Source organism: Phaenicophaeus curvirostris, chromosome 2 (assembly GCF_032191515.1).
Source record: "Phaenicophaeus curvirostris isolate KB17595 chromosome 2, BPBGC_Pcur_1.0, whole genome shotgun sequence".
Taxonomy (NCBI): domain Eukaryota; kingdom Metazoa; phylum Chordata; class Aves; order Cuculiformes; family Cuculidae; genus Phaenicophaeus; species Phaenicophaeus curvirostris.
Genome location: NC_091393.1, coordinates 8,321,199 through 8,336,941, shown reverse-complemented (window position 1 = coordinate 8,336,941; position 15,743 = coordinate 8,321,199). Strand labels below are relative to the sequence as shown.

Sequence of the window (15,743 nt, the reverse complement as noted above, 5' to 3'; positions counted from 1 at the left end):
TCTCTATGCATTCACAAGATTAAAATTAGGGCAAGACTTAAAATTAGGGATGCATAAATCCTTTTTATGTCTCACCGAGTTGCACTCTGACCATAGCTATAATGTTTTAATGTATTTGTGTGTGAAAATAAAATTAACAGCAAATAGCTGAAACCACCTCAGATATTATGTTGCCTTAGATGTTCATAGCATATAGCAGAACACAGCTCTACAGTCAACCAAATGCATAAGGCAGGAAGACAGACCTTGAAGGTAAATAATTCAGGACTTGAATTCTTTAAGGTAAATAATTTAGGGCTCTAATGAACTCGCCAACTGTAAATAGGGAGTTCCACTACTAAGAACCCTCCAAACTGCCCTACATCCAATCCTCAGGGGTGCAAGGCAGAAAACTGTTGGCAAAAACACGCCTCAAATATTCCTAGCTACAGCAGTAAGGACTCTGTCTAACACAAAAGACGACTCAGGTAGGAGAAGGCAGCTTCGTAGAATAGTTCTAAGTGCTCCATACTGTATCCATGAGCCGCTGAAAAGGAGGTGAAAATCCAGAAGCACCACTTGGGCAACCAGTGAGGTGGTCTGCCAAGCAAGGTAGTTGAACTATGTTGTGTCCCATGGAAGTATTAGAAAAACCCTTCAAGGATAGCCGACACAGCAGTTTAGTCCAGAGGTGCTAAAAAACACATGTGACTATGGGCGAGGCTGTAAAATCTTTTCTAAGTAAGATAGCCCATAGATGAAAAGCAACCAGAAACCCCCCCAGCTCCTCCTCCCTTCGCAATCTCTTCCCTGTCCTCTTATAAAATAGGCCATGGACAAGTACTTTTATTGACACCTGGGAATACCCATGCATCCATCAAAAAACATCTCAGCCAGACAAAATCCATCAGCAAAACATGGTATCAATCCTTAAGTGATAAGCAAGTATCAGCCTTGCCAGCCTACATGTTCTTAGTTCCAAGGTGTCATTCACAAGCAGCAAGTATTCCTGACTAAGCAAGAAAACTATTAAAATGGGGATACAGTGAATTGTCAGTCATAGTGTTGTTGTTGCTGCTAAACCCTGTTTCTGTCTCACACATACATAAAGTAGTATGGGAAAACACCCTGGAGTTGTCTCACACACTCTAACAAGACCTATGTGAAAGCAGACCATGGAAGCAAACCCCACCTTTCAACGCCAGACACAGGCATGTCAGCAGCAAGAGCCAAGGCACTGCAAGGCTGCTGACAAGACTGGAAACGCCATATGGGAACATGCCCAGAAACCAGCAGTTGAAAACACAACTGCTGTTCTTGCTCTGTGCCCAGTGGAGGTGAGATCTCATCACCAGCAGAGATCTGGGTCACCACCAGGAAGCTGGAGTTAACCCAGCACAACCTTCTAGGTGATGCTCCCGAGAGGGGAAACAAATCAATGGCAAGGTTGCATCCGACAAGATCCTGGGTATAAACCAAAACCAACTATTGGCAGTTTCTTTGCTCCCTGGCGATGCCATCTGACTGAAAAAAAACCTGAATCATAAGACGCATGCAAAACACTGCAGAAAAAGTTTGTTGTCAATGCAAGGTTCAGCCAGCGGTGTCTCAAGAGCTGGCAAAAACACCTTGATTGCCAAACTCAGTCTCCTGACTACCAGGCTAAAAAGTACTTGTTTGTCTATCCTGTACTTCAAAAATGAAAACCCGAATGTGGAGGAGAAAGCAAGAAAGATAACAAAGCATCAATGTTAAACCTATGATATTTGTAAAAAAAAAAAAAAAAGCTGTGCTGAGTCTCTACACAATCAAGTAGCTGATACATATCCAGATGCAGAACCAAACCAGCTTTCCAATATCTGCTAACTAAAGCTTTTGCAATCTTCCTATATGCCATTTCCTTGTTTACATCTCATGGTACTGGAGTTCAACTTTTGGAGAAACACGTATGGCAAACCTAGAAAGTGAAATGCGATATTGTTTACAGAATAAGACAGCACACCAGTCACAAGAATTCGTACGTTCAGATATCCCAGTCCTGTTCCTCAGTCCAACACCCACTCCTAAAATCCTGTACCAGCCAGAATAGCTGATGTGCACATGCCTGCACTCTTGTGGAAACAATAGTCTCTTTCAGTTTGTACAATCTTCTGAAGAAGCAGGCAGAAACGTCATGGGAAAAGTTAGGAAATATCTGCAGAAAACAGTCCACAAGATTAAAGGCAAAACAAACCCTTTAAATTGTAGGAAGTACATAACATGGAGGAGAAACACACAGCTTTGTAGCCTAGCCCCTCTTCCAAAAGGCTTTTTTTTTTCCCCAAAGGATAGAAAAGGGTGCTGAGAAACCTTTAGAAAATAAAACACTCCGGTGGTGGAACAGCGCCCTTACAAACAGAGCACTGCAGGCGAAATCCAGTTTGGGGAGCTGTGTGGCAGATCTGGGAGTCAATACCCACTCCCCCAATATACAAGGATCTCCTACTGATGGCAGGATGCCTTCACTCTCTTCCCAAACAACGCTCTGCTGCTGTGTAGGGCATAGAATTATTTTTTAATTAATCCAGCACAAGGTTTGAGCTGCTTCAGGGTTAAGCTAAACAATTTCTGTCTTTAATCAGCATGGTAAAAGTAACTAGAGAGAAAAACACTCTGCCACAGGCTAGGGAATTGAGGACAGAAATAAGCCACAACGGAGCCACCCTTGACCTCTCAAAAATTTCACTTCCAGAGGACTCTGTTTCATAAAAGAAACAGATTTTTTCATCGGCAAGGAAATGGGACAGGAAGATCGACTCTTGGTCACATTATGGTTAGGAATATTATCACACAAAAGTCTTCGTGGAGTCGTAACATCCATCTTCTATTCCAAACTGTAGGACTCCAAAAAAAGCTATCGGAAAAAACTTCTCCCCACTATCAGGACAGCACTAAGGACTCAGAGAGATTTAAAATGAATACAGTTCTACAAATTCTTGTTTCTCCTCTTGCAAGGGGCTACATAACTCCTGTATGCTCCATATCAAAGTAGATTTTTCTCAGCATGCACTCAACTCTGCTTATTATTTTTTAATCATCTGGTATGCATCTTCCTGCAGGATTGCTTGTGTTAAGGGAAATACTGACATTAGCTCTGCAAAAAACACTTACTCCTGTTCTGTGCCAACACCACGAAGGTTAATAGCAACTGTGGCTTCAAATCTGCTTTTGTCCTGTGCTGAGCAGACCATAAAACCACCAGCATTTTAACTCTCACACACACTACCCCCTCAACTCATGGTCACTCTGCAGGATTTTACTAAACAGGTCATCTACACCCAACAGTATTTTTCAAACTGTCGGAGTGAGTCAAAGTATAAATTTGATGTTTCTGATTGCACACCATACGAGAATGCGAGAGCTGATCACAGAAAAAGACAAGTTGCCTTTTCATTTCACAGCTCCTAGAGCCAAAAGGGGTGTGTAGGACCTTGATACATACCAGATGTGTTGAAGTAAGGTGGAAAAACTAGTGTGGACACATTTGTCCATCATGAAAGCTTCCTGATGGCTACCACCTGGCTGTGCTGTAGTGAACAGGCTTGCTCTGCCTTTGAAAGATTACAAGCCTAATGGAACGGGGGTATTCACACCTTTCACGCATATGTATAATCCTGCTCTCAATCCTGCTCACTTTTCCTGCTAAGGAATTTGACAAGTCCATCAGTATGATGTGAGAAAGCCTTGAAACAGAACTAATTTTGTTACATATATCCTCATATCTATTTAAGAAGAATGGATTATTTTAAAGAAAGAAAGTTTGGGCCAGACCACATCCATGGTTTCACTAAGTTGCACATTCAATGCAAGAAATGAAACAGCAAAATTTTTTCACTTGTTTGTAGCAAGTCTTGAGTCAGTTTCCTTCAGAAATTTTTGTTCAGAATTTATGCTTGGATTTAAAAAATAAATAAAAGGGTTTCACTTCAGTTCCAGGGGCCTCAGCCACTACCCTACCTGCAGTAGGCAGTCTATAAATGCATGTAAAGACTTCATCTCTCTGTCCTGAAAAGCCACATTTCATCTAGTAGTTAGGAGACTGGAGGTTGCTTGCCTTTCTTTTTGAAAAAAAAAGGAAGACTTCATAATGAAAACAAAAAGACAAAAAAAAGCAGCTCTGCAGAAAAGCGCTATTCCTGAGGAACAGCAATATGTACCCATCATTTATATTGGCCCTACAGATGAAGCTCATTGCAGACATCAAGTGTTTCCATGGACTTGAGATAAAGTCTGGAGGGTTCAAAATAATGCCAAGAGTGGACATTGCTGTCCTTGACTATGTGGCATGGGGGTGCATGAAGGCAAGACTCCTCCATCAGACATAATACTTCCCAGTTTGAGAAGCCTGGGTGCTTCTGGAGGCACTGTGGTACCATGAGGGTGCATGGTCACAAGAGCTTTCAAACATAAGACTCACCCAAGATGGAGAGAGACTTCAAATAACTTTCTTGTTGGTGACTCTGCAGCTCCTTTTTCCACAGCCCACGCTGGTTCGAAGAACACCACGGGACATGCATGAAAGCAAAAGGAGTGTTTCAGGCCAGTGGCAGGTAAATATATGCACAGGTGAGGCAAGATGAGGTCTGGGATCTCATAAGCCTCCCATACCTATACCAAACCAACCTCTTCACTGAATGCTGTCTCAATTCTTTTTCTACATCATGTTTGCAATTATAAAAGGAGAGTTTAGAGATTTAGCTAGGGCTTGTGAGGTGATAGGATATTTTGCTCACGATCCAATTGAACAGTATTTATGTCTATTGGGTTTTTTTTCCATTTCCTTGTGCACATACATCACCTCCTTCTTTCAGTCTGGCTCTGTACTGGGAGCAGAGCTATCAGCTCTTCTGGCTCTTGGAGCAAAGTGATGCCTAAGCCAGCCTTGAGCTCAGCACTGAAATCACTCATTCCCCACATGGGACTGTGGAGATAATCCCTTGCCCAGCAAGTATATCATTTCTTTCTTATTGTTCTGGAAGGATATGAATCAATGAACTGCACTTTTTCCAAACACCACCTGCTTTTATCAAGTACTTCAGTTACTGGTTCCAGCTGCACCTCCTTGCTCTTTGAGGCATCAGCCAAGGTTGCTTGGTCTGATTTCCAAGTCCCCAGCTATAAGTCTCTTCGAGGAAAAAAAGGTTGGATGCTATTAGACCTACGAGAAAGCATGCATTTAGTCCATAACCATGGGCTCCTGAAGCACAGCTGTTATGTGCAAATCTCAATTTCTAAAATTTTCTTGCTATTGCCTCATTATCTTTACTACATCCCAGCAGAAACCAGAGTCCCTGCAGGCAGAGGGAGGAAGTCTTTATGCTTCCAGATGCATCTAATGCTGGCTAGTCAACCAGATGTAAAATGTTGCATCAACCTGATGGTTCACTTCAAAGTCTCAAAATTTTTCTTATTGCTGGTACTAGGTGCTTGTGGTTTGAGTTACCACTGGGGAAATGGAATCTCACAGCCAACACTGCAGATTACTTCCCAACACTGCCAGGCTGCCCTCAAAACAGAAACGACCATAAGATAGATGTCAGATGCAAAAGGGTTTAAATCAGATATACAGAAAATACTCTGTAATAAACAAAAAGTTAAGTGCAATTAATTGAAATGAAGGCTGAAGCTCCCAGTAAGTCATCATTTTAATCTTAAGAGTAGGACAGGATCCCTAAGAAGTAGTTCTTGCCGCGAGGACCTGACCACTAAATTTATTCCTGCAGGTGCTGACTTCATGCTGTTGTTGTCTTGCAGCCAGACCATTCCAGCTAAGCAGCCTTTAAAATTTTCGGCAGAGCCTAGAGACTGAAATTCCATTTTTTAAGTACAGAAAAAACATGCACAGAAAAACTAATAATTCAACTAGCTAATGAAGAACAAAAATACCAGATCAATGAGCATACAGTCCTAGGAACATAACATTGATCCCTCACTCGCTAAGACAGCTCTTTCAAAGAAATGTTTATGTTAAAATTTAAAGTTATGTTCAACATTAATCTTAGGGAATTCTACAACAGAATGTACCAATTTTAAAAGGATTCTACAGTTTTAATGAATTCCTAGAACCCATAGACAGAAATTAAATGTAGGGGGGGACCTACAGTGTTGGCTAGACATATTTCAGTATTTGTTACCATAGAAACAAGTCAGCAGATTTAGGTTTTGGAGTTATCCTTGCTATAAAATATTAAACTTCTTACAGTTTTTGCATATGTATATTATGGCAAGAACACTGTCAATCCTGATAAAGCCCAAAGCATCTTAATTATTTAACAGGATTTAAGCTTTTTTTTAGCTTTTTTTTTTAAAAACAGAGTATCTTTTATTTTTTTTTCCTTAATAGGCTGTATTTTAAAATCTTCCAGTACTTCCAGAATACTGAAGAGACACTTCGACCTGACAGAATAATATACAGGAGATGAATAGGAGATAAAGACTTTTTCTTCCACGATGCTGTAGAGAAGTGGCAGATAAGAAGGAACACAGACACATTTTGGTAAAGAAGATTCAATAGCAATGTTAAAAAAATATACCAGTTAGCAACTCTGTTAATTTTACCAGCTAAAAGTACATTCAGTGTTGTATGTCATTTGAAAGAGAGTTCATACTTCAAATATGGTGGTTTTGTTTTCAACCCTAGTAATGCAGAAATGCTGAATTACAAAATTTAAGTCATTGAGATAAAATCTCAACACTTCAATGCTATCAAATACTTCTGGCAGATGCCTGAGAAACAAAACAAATGCATTGTCTTTTCATGCTTCAGAAGAGCATCGACAGTTGTGTTCAATCCACAGCACACCCAGCATGGGAAGCATCAGCAATTCAAACCAAGAGGAAGAGCAGATGTTTACTCCAGCAATGTTCCTTAAGAAAGGGAAGGAAAAAAAAGGCTTGTTTCAACAACTAGAATGGCAGAGGGGACTGACAGTTCAGCTTGCCATCCAGAGGAGTCCTGAACATCATTTACTTTTGGGACACAAACTCAGCCTGGAGCAGTGGGGAAGATCAACACTTGGGCAAGCCCAGGCTCACTGCCACTGGGACTGGATGTGTGCAACTGGCTTTGACCCTGATTTCACAGCCAAAACTGCTTGCATGTCACAGCCCTTGCTTTTTTTTCTTGGATTCAAGAAAATCTGTTTACTGGAGGCTTAACATGAGGCTTCCACATGATGAAAAAATGAAAAACTTGAGAGTAAAAGCCATAAACCACACAGTTGTTTCATTATTATATTCCAGCACTGAAGGGGATCAGGAAAAACACCAACAGAAGCAAAGCAGACCAGAACAAAGAATAAAACTGAGTGAGACTGAAACACCCTCTTCTTCCAAGAGTTAAACAATGCTTTTTATGAAGTGTAAAGATAAGCATTACGACTACCATTTCCTAATGATTCTGAGGTCAGTCCTCTAATACAGGTCCTCAAATAGCCAATTAAATGGATGCAGTTCTCATTAAGGTGCTACACTCAAATGTATATCATCACCTGGAAGCCTGATAGCTCAAGCCTCTTTAAAAAAAAAAAAAAACGGAAAAACTTATTCTTGAAGGCTTAAAAACCAACCCTTTAACTAATGGAAAATCTTCAACACTTTAAAAGAGGAAAACGGTATGATGGCTTAATTTTAAATGAGTAAGAATTTAAATGTCACTTCCTGCATGTGACATCGATTTGAAGAACCTTGCATCTTTCTTTTCTTTGGTGTAGTTAATAGTGGAATCTTTGTAGAATACATTTCTATGGCATTTACTGTTGCATGTTTATGTTCATAACTTTGCATAGCTTTGCATAACTATGAACACAAGAAAAGCAGAAAGTGATTTTTCCTTCATGAAGGAAGACGGAGATCTAAAAAGTAGCATGTTACTAGGGCTTTCAAAGAAAAAAAGACTGGAAAAAACTTATCCAAACACTCAAGGGAAAACCACACAATTTCCTTTCACTGACAGCTGCAGTGAGGTACAATGAATTTATTTTATCAGAGCAGTCATGTACACATGTTAAAGGCAGAACAACTCTATGTACTGTAGAGAATTTACCAACACAAGTCCACAAAGGGCACCACTATCAACCTGCAGTTGAGAGTGGGAAGCTATTCAGATGTCTGAATAAATCCTGGAATGATAAGAGATGCAGGTAGCACATGTTGTCAAAGATACGTCGTTGCATACATGCAGCATTCAAATGCAGAGCAATAAACCTCCTCAATGTACCCTCTTCTAGGCTTGCCAGGCCAGTTTTGCTCCTTAGGGAGCTGTGCACGGCTGGACATGGGGCTCTGGGGACTTTCATTGCCAACTGCTGCTGCAGGTGTCAACACCTCAGCACATCCCCTTATCATTCTTGCCAAGCACTTTTAAGTCAGGGGCTGGTTCGAAGAATCACTTAAGAAACACAATGTAGCTTTTATAAAGTTTTCTGCAGAATTTACACACACAGGTAAAATAAAACAGACACGACTCTACATATGCACTCCAAGTATACCTTGGGACAAAGAGCTATTCAATCAGACCACTCAGCTCATAGACACCTCTACCATCCTCTGTCAAAACCCGTCCCTGAGAAACGCATGCACATAGTGATGGCTTTTAAATACTCTGACAAACACCCTTCTGGGTTAAATGAAAGTTTGTGGCCCCACTGGGGATGGCCTGGGTTGCTCTCCTGTATCAGGACAGCACAGAGTCAGTGCTCAGCCACCCTGTACCTTGGATTCTAGCAGGGCCACCCCAGTACAGGGTGACAAAAAGAAAGGAGACAGCAAAACCCTCATGCTGCTGAGCAGGAGGAAGGTGTGTTCCAGTTCTGGATAATATACTCCCTTTTGTCTGCTTAAAACTTTGCTTTAGAAAATAAACTGAGAAGATGAAGCAGGAGATTGTGTTTCTCTGTCTCAAAACAAGAAAATTAATTTAAACCGAATAAGACCTCAAAAGATATAAAAGAATTTCTCTCAATTTACCCAATAGTAGTTCATTCCCTTTTATACCAAGGAGGCCAAGATTCCAGTTGGATTCAGAAAGGAACTGGACGCAAGTCTCCGATCTCAGGAAACTTAGGAAAAGAACATAAACATCTATCTCATGCTTCAAACTTGACCTAACAATTAACTGATAAAGCCCAGACCACCACAGGCTGTCAGGATGCTATAGTTGCCATTTAAGGTGGGGCAGGAGTACTGCTCTTTCCTCTGGAGCGTCTTGTTGCTGGTCACCAAAACAGAGAGAGGAAATTGGGGTATACAGACAGGGATCCAAACTGGCACTGAAATGCATATTTCTGTTCTATTACTGGAAGATTAACATGCAAGAGAGTTGATGAATGGGAAGGATTAAAAATAGAACCAAAAAAATAAGTGAAATGATTAATTGCTACGAAAGGGAACTGATGATTTATAGAAGAGAAAATTAGTAAGATTTAGGAAACTGAAGGGAATAAGCAGCGAATGAGCTGCTGGGTGGGACCATCTGGTGCATACAAGGCATGGCAGTACAGGGCATGTACCTCCAGTTTCAGCTGCCCTTCCCTCCTTCTCCTCCAGCCTTTGCACATGAGGAGCTGACACAGCTGGAATAGGCAGTGTTTAGAGGCTACTGTCTGAAAATAACTGATTTTAAAACAAGAAGCTGCAATTGGTTTATAATAATATTCTATAATCTGAAACAAAAAGAAACAGTCTTCACTCAATTAAATGCTTCCATGCAGTCTTGCAATGAGCTGGTAGCACTGTCATGCTCACACCTGTATTCCAGCACTTTCTAGAAATATCTAAAAACAAGTAGATATTTGTTTAACACCATTTTCACTGATTTTAAGAAGGGATAAGTAGGGATGGATATGGAGGGCATTTTTAGCATTTACTTGCTTTTAATTTTGGGGTTATTGCTTCTCAACAGTAGCTCAGGCTTTTGGTCCGATGCTGCCTTGCTTTGCAACCATTAAGGTAATCAAACATTTTTGCAGTTGGCATGCAATCAACAGGCACCCCAAAGCAGCATAAACCTGAACAATAATCCATCACCTTAAAATCTACTACGATCAGCTGTTTGCTTGGCATCTTCAATACATTTGTGGGGAATGATAATAGGATAAAAAACCCAGATATGCTGTGAAACTGTAAAAGCATTTCACAATCTAGCATTACACCTGCTTGGCTTTTTTTAACTTAATGTCATTTTTAAATTACAAAAATACTTTTTTTCAGTTCAAAAAAAAGATACAACTGCCTACATCCTCTTTGGGTTACGTTCATGAATGAGCTACTGTCTACATTAGAAACAAGCACCTGGATCAATTCATGGGCATCCAGTGAAGTCAGTTGGTTTCCTTTCCAAACATTAATTTACAAAAGACACCGTCAAATCCCAGCCTGTGGGTGGCCTCGCTATTAAATATAAAATCTCAGGGTGGAAGTGATGACATGCAGGAGGCAGAGGGGCTGCCTGCCACAGTGGCTCCTGGCGGCTGAAGGAGCCCAAGGCTCCAGCTCACAGCAGCCATGCATGGGAAGGAGACTACTCCTTCCCCCAGAGAGGTTATTATTAAGGTACTGAGGCAAATACTTAACATACTTTTCTGAAGCTCCATTATGAAATACCGTACTGAAGACTCATTAAGAAACAATTTTGTGCTATCTTTGGGAGATCTTGCATTTCCTCACATGAGGCTTTATGTGGCCTCATCCCCTTAACAGCCAAATACTTTTTGCACGGGGTAAACAGCAGGACCTGGATTCACACAGTCAGGCAAGACAGTCTGAGACTGTGTTGAGGCATCATCATGTTTTCGTTCAACCACAGTTGTCTTATTAAAAAAAACACCCAACAATTCAGCAGAGACACTTCCTACCACACCCTCTATTTCACTTGGTCTGGCTCCTACACGTTGTAAGCAGAAATTTCCCATCCTTCTCTTTCCAAAGCTCAGAAGAGCTTTCACAGGGTCATTAACACTCGGGGGAAGGGTAAGGCTCTGTAAGATGTCTAAGACAAAAAGCACCGCCAACCACAACAGCTTTCTGTGCTCCCAGTGCTACACAACATCTAAATTTTGCATTATGCCCTCTCCGCTTCCATCCCACAGAAAGAGTTTTCTTTTGGACATGAAGACACCGTTTCAGAAGGACTCCAGCAACTCCTCCTGCTCCACCAAAGGAAGATCCTCAGAGTCCGGGTTTAAGGGATATATCACCTTGATGCATTTTTCTTATTTTTCTTGCTGAGGTTCAGTTTTACTCATTAGCCTTTTGAAGGAGCACCTATTCATTCAACATGAATATGCGTAGGATTTTTTTCCCCCTATACAAAGACTAAGATCTAGGGGAATAGCACAGGACAAAATTCTGCATGAAGAGCGGTAATAAAAGTTTTTGAGAACCTGATATACATAAGAATCAATATACAAACTTTGAGTTTCAAGTAAACGCACCATTCTCAGTTCAATGCTGTAGGCTACAACATTGTGTATTTTCCACTCAGTAGTGCTAACAGTCTCCTTATTAACTAAACAAACTCCCATATTTGATTTAATGGGAATCTGTTGTTCTAAACAAAACATTAAAGGCAAGGTTTACTTAAGCTGCCAAGTATTTAAATGAAACTCAGGAGAAAAAACAGAACAGGCGTAACACATTTCACAAAAGGGCAGATATAACAATAATTAAGTTGAAGTGGCCAATAGATGAAGCAATAGAAAATTGGAAGCAATTAATATACAATATTCAAGAAATGTTAAATCTACACTGAAGCCTCAACAAAGCATTCACAGAAAAAGATGTGGTGATGAAAAGCAGATACTTTGCATAGTCAGCAACAAGATATTTCAAGGTAGCCATTAAAACAGAGACTGGTAACACCACATTGAAGAGCTTGTTGCAGAACAGCAGTGCTAGTAGCGTAGGCAGTGATGAACACTGCACAAGATCCTGTACATCACCCCTGCCACCAGAAGAACCCTTCAGCACCTGCTGCCAGGCTGATGGGTAAATACGGCTTAGGTAAGTACCTTTCCCCTGAAGAAACACCTCTTGGTAAAACCAGAACCACAATCTGTGCAACCAGCAGAATCACAGCACCTCATTAGTGCCCACTCTCAACTGGGCTAGGGAGCTAACTTCACCCTCCACGTTTGTCTCGACCCAAGTAGGCACCAACAGTGGCTCCTCTTGTGGTCCCTCCTGAGGTCATCCTCCCCACTGGCTTCCTTCAAAACAGGACATAGTGGTCCAGCTCTCCTCCATCCCCAGACCAGCACTGTCCTCTCAGAATTCCTTCCTGAATTCCTTAACCAGAATTCAGACGTAACTTTAGATCCACAAATTTACTTCTTCCAAGGTATAGAGGACTAACTCAGACATACGGATAGATTTTACATGGGCTCTAGAAACCAACTTTTACTTCAACAAGGACCAGACGTGCACAGCCAGACAAAACAGCAGTTCCCTACATGCTCTATCTTTTATTTCAGCAGATGCAGAGGGGGATACAGCAAGTACTCTCTGGGCATCACTTGCTGGTCCAGAATCACAGGTCTCATCGTCTATGCCAGGGACTAAGACTGTCTGCCTTCCATGTCCTGCTTCTCACCACAACAAGCCCCTGGGCTCAAGCAAGCCCATTTAATACAGAATCATCTTGCAGCTCCTCTCTGGACTTATGCAACTGCTTACACATTCTCCCAGAGCTCCTGTGGGCTGGAGACTCCCCATTCATGCTACAAGGAAAAGGAGCTTGCCAACTGTTTTTGAAAGAGACAGCAAGCAGCCTGATGGTAATAGAGTGCAAGGGTTTTCTGTCTCAACTTTAGGTAGAACTTCAAGATGACAAAGAAATCATCCACCTCATTGCAGGTACAGATGCCAAGTGAGCCTTTTCCTCTGTTCTTCTCCTCCGTTAATATTTCAAGAGGATGGAATTACTTAATATTTTTTAAACTGAATTATCATTGGCTTTGAAGTAACACTACACATACATTGTGGGGCTTGGCAAACTCAAGATGAAAATGGCTGATGAATTTCTGATATTTTTGTTTTCTTGATCTTATGTTTGATGTTCACTCTTTGAAACCTGAAAATGTTGGAATGTTATTGTTATTCTTGCATGCTAAAAACTGTTTCCATCACCGCCCTGAAATACTACAGGGGCTACACACAACATGCACAGCTCTATTAGTTTATTGTATCAAGCCCACAAAGTTGGTACCAGCAGAAAATCAATTCCTACATGATAGTTATTAGAGAGCATTAATTTGCACATGGAAAAGGTGTGTTCTCCCTGGACTTATAAAATCACCTTTTAATATTACAGCCTTCTGTCTTCTTTTGCAGGATGAGGAACATCAAAAAAAAAAAAAAAGAAAAGAAACAGACATGTGAGGCAATGTTATAAATCAGCTGATTTTTAACCTTCCTCTGGAAGGCAGGGATGTCCTTGGGCAACCCTTCAGTCTGCACAGTGCAGGAGTTCTCTGCACCCCAGTTTCAGACCCTGCTTTACCTGCTGGGTGTTATCCAGCCCAACTATGAGCATGTAAACCCCAGAGGCTGCAGGGGGAATGGGCAGAAACGGGAACAGGGAATGGACTGGGGGATATGCCCCTGCCAGCGATACCACCAGGACCCTTAAGTGGATGATGGGAAAGCTGTTTCTTGGGAGGGCAGTGTGGGGCTGCACCCCTCGCTGCAGAGACAATGGAGACTAACGGGAATGAAACAGAGCTCATGAGGAAAGAAATGTGCTCAGCTAAGTGGGAAGGGGCAGGCAAGCATTTGCACCACTGATGCTGCTACTTGGGGGTAATCTGTCTTGAGCCTGTTTTTTAATTTGTCTGGAAGCAGGCACTGAGCACAGTTTTACAGGTGAACACCAAATTTGTGCCAGGTCATGCTAAGTAATGAGGCTTTCCTTTCCTGGCAGGCTTTTCAGGGGAGGCCCAGGGCACAGGAGCCCAAAGGGTAGGTGGGCACAAAGTAGCGTGACAGAGCTCAAAGGCAGCGTCCCCTCTTCCAGGGTGTGCACCCAGGGAAGATGCAGGGATGCACACACGTGCATGCCCAAACCAGAGCTTGCCCTGCAAGCCCAGCACATGCAGGTCCCAGGCACAGTTCATTTCTCATAAGCTGATTAAAGCCAACAGGTTCGTGCTCGCATCTACTGAAACACTCTGGGTATTTTGTCTCTGCCTGTCTCCCTCTACTTGCTTTAAAGAGCAGGCTGCCGCTGTCCCAGAAGAGCCAGCCGGCCCCACACAGCTCAGGTCTCCCTGTGGCTGCTGGTGGCCTTCTCTCCACCCCCACGCACCCACACAGGGGTTCTCCTGACCCTGTCCTCACCAGCTAATGCTCCTCCCTCCCCAGGAGCACCCCAGTGCCTCCTTCCTTACCATCACCAGAGCAGACCTACGTCACGCCATCCTACTTAGTGCTTCTCCTCTGCAAAGCCGGATATAAGGAGTATCTAATCCTCTCTAACCCCTGGGAAAGCAGGTAGCCTCCATTTTACACATACAGAAATGGAAAAAGGGGTGAAGAAGTTCAGCTTGCTTCTTCCAGTAGATCCCCGAAGATCAAGTACAGCATTGGTAAGCATTTTAACTTAAGCTCTTAGGCAACCCAGGGTAACCTACCAAATAAACCTAAGAAGCAGGCACTGAATGTTTATGATGTATTTGTTTACATGACACACAAAAAACCTACTCTGGGCGATTTCTCTGGCTATGTTCACTGCTCTCTTAAGCTTGTGTATGCGCGCCTGTGGCTGCATCCTCTCTTCTGATCTTCAAGCTACTTTCAGCTAAAGAATTGACTGGAGGCAAGAGGAGCAATCCATGCAACACAGTGAATTTCCTTCAGAAATCTCTGCCTGGACTATACAAGCTGCAATTCCCAGTCTCCCAGCCTAATTGCTATAAAAGAAAGGCAGATAGACAAACAAAAGCTGGGGAATGCCATTTGCATACAGCAAGGCATTGCGAGTTGCAAACCTCTCCAGCACAGGTACTAGCTAGCCCGCTGCAAGCATCACTACTGGACATCCCACAGATTACCTGCCCTCTGGGCATCTTGCATGCGTGGTCATTATGTAAGGTCATATGGTTTGACATGTGTGTTCCTAGAAATTATGGGCTAGCTGGACTCCATCCAAAGGATCAAGAGGAGCTTTGAGAGAATGCTGCTGTTCAGTCAGTTGTATCCTGTTTGGACACTTAACGGGGATGCCTCTACTCTTCTAGGAGGTCTGAGACCTCAGCGGAATTAATTAAATAACACAGTGGAACTCCACACCTGCATTACATGTTACAGGAGAATGAACTCCAATAGATATTATCCAGATAGAGTATAAAAGTTGCTCTAAAAAGACATAAACCTTCTAAAATGACTTCATAAAGTGAAGATTTTAATGTGACTGAAATAAATGCTATCCCCTAACAACAACATTTAAAGTGGGTGGCATTCATGGTTCTAGCATACTTAAGCTTTGCATCAGAACAAAACTATCATAAATTGGTTAAAAACCACAGTGATATGCAGTTGACACCCACATATGTTATACTGGTGCCCAAGAACAAGTTATACGTTTAGAATATATCTCAGTATGCTCCATGTATTATTGCTGTTAAGAATAATGCAAAGTACTTAAATTCTAAAAAAAAGTCTAATGCAGTTGAAGGAAAAAAAACCCGTAAGCCTCTCTGGCATACATATGTATTCTACATTCTCTACAA

The 15,743-nt window shown here is 41.9% G+C and overlaps 1 protein-coding gene across 4 annotated transcripts in view; it reads right to left on the bottom strand.

The window, feature by feature from the left end:
* Positions 1–15,743, bottom strand: part of BACH2 (BTB domain and CNC homolog 2) — a 196,213-nt gene that overhangs the window by 154,221 nt on the left and 26,249 nt on the right. The window contains exon 1 of one of the 4 annotated variants that reach the window (XM_069851243.1): positions 4,436–4,505. The exons of the other annotated variants lie outside the window; for them this stretch is intronic. The gene's annotated coding sequence lies outside the window, so the exon portion shown is untranslated. Of the gene's footprint in view, positions 1–4,435; positions 4,506–15,743 lie in introns of those variants that run through there. 4 annotated transcript variants of the gene reach the window in all.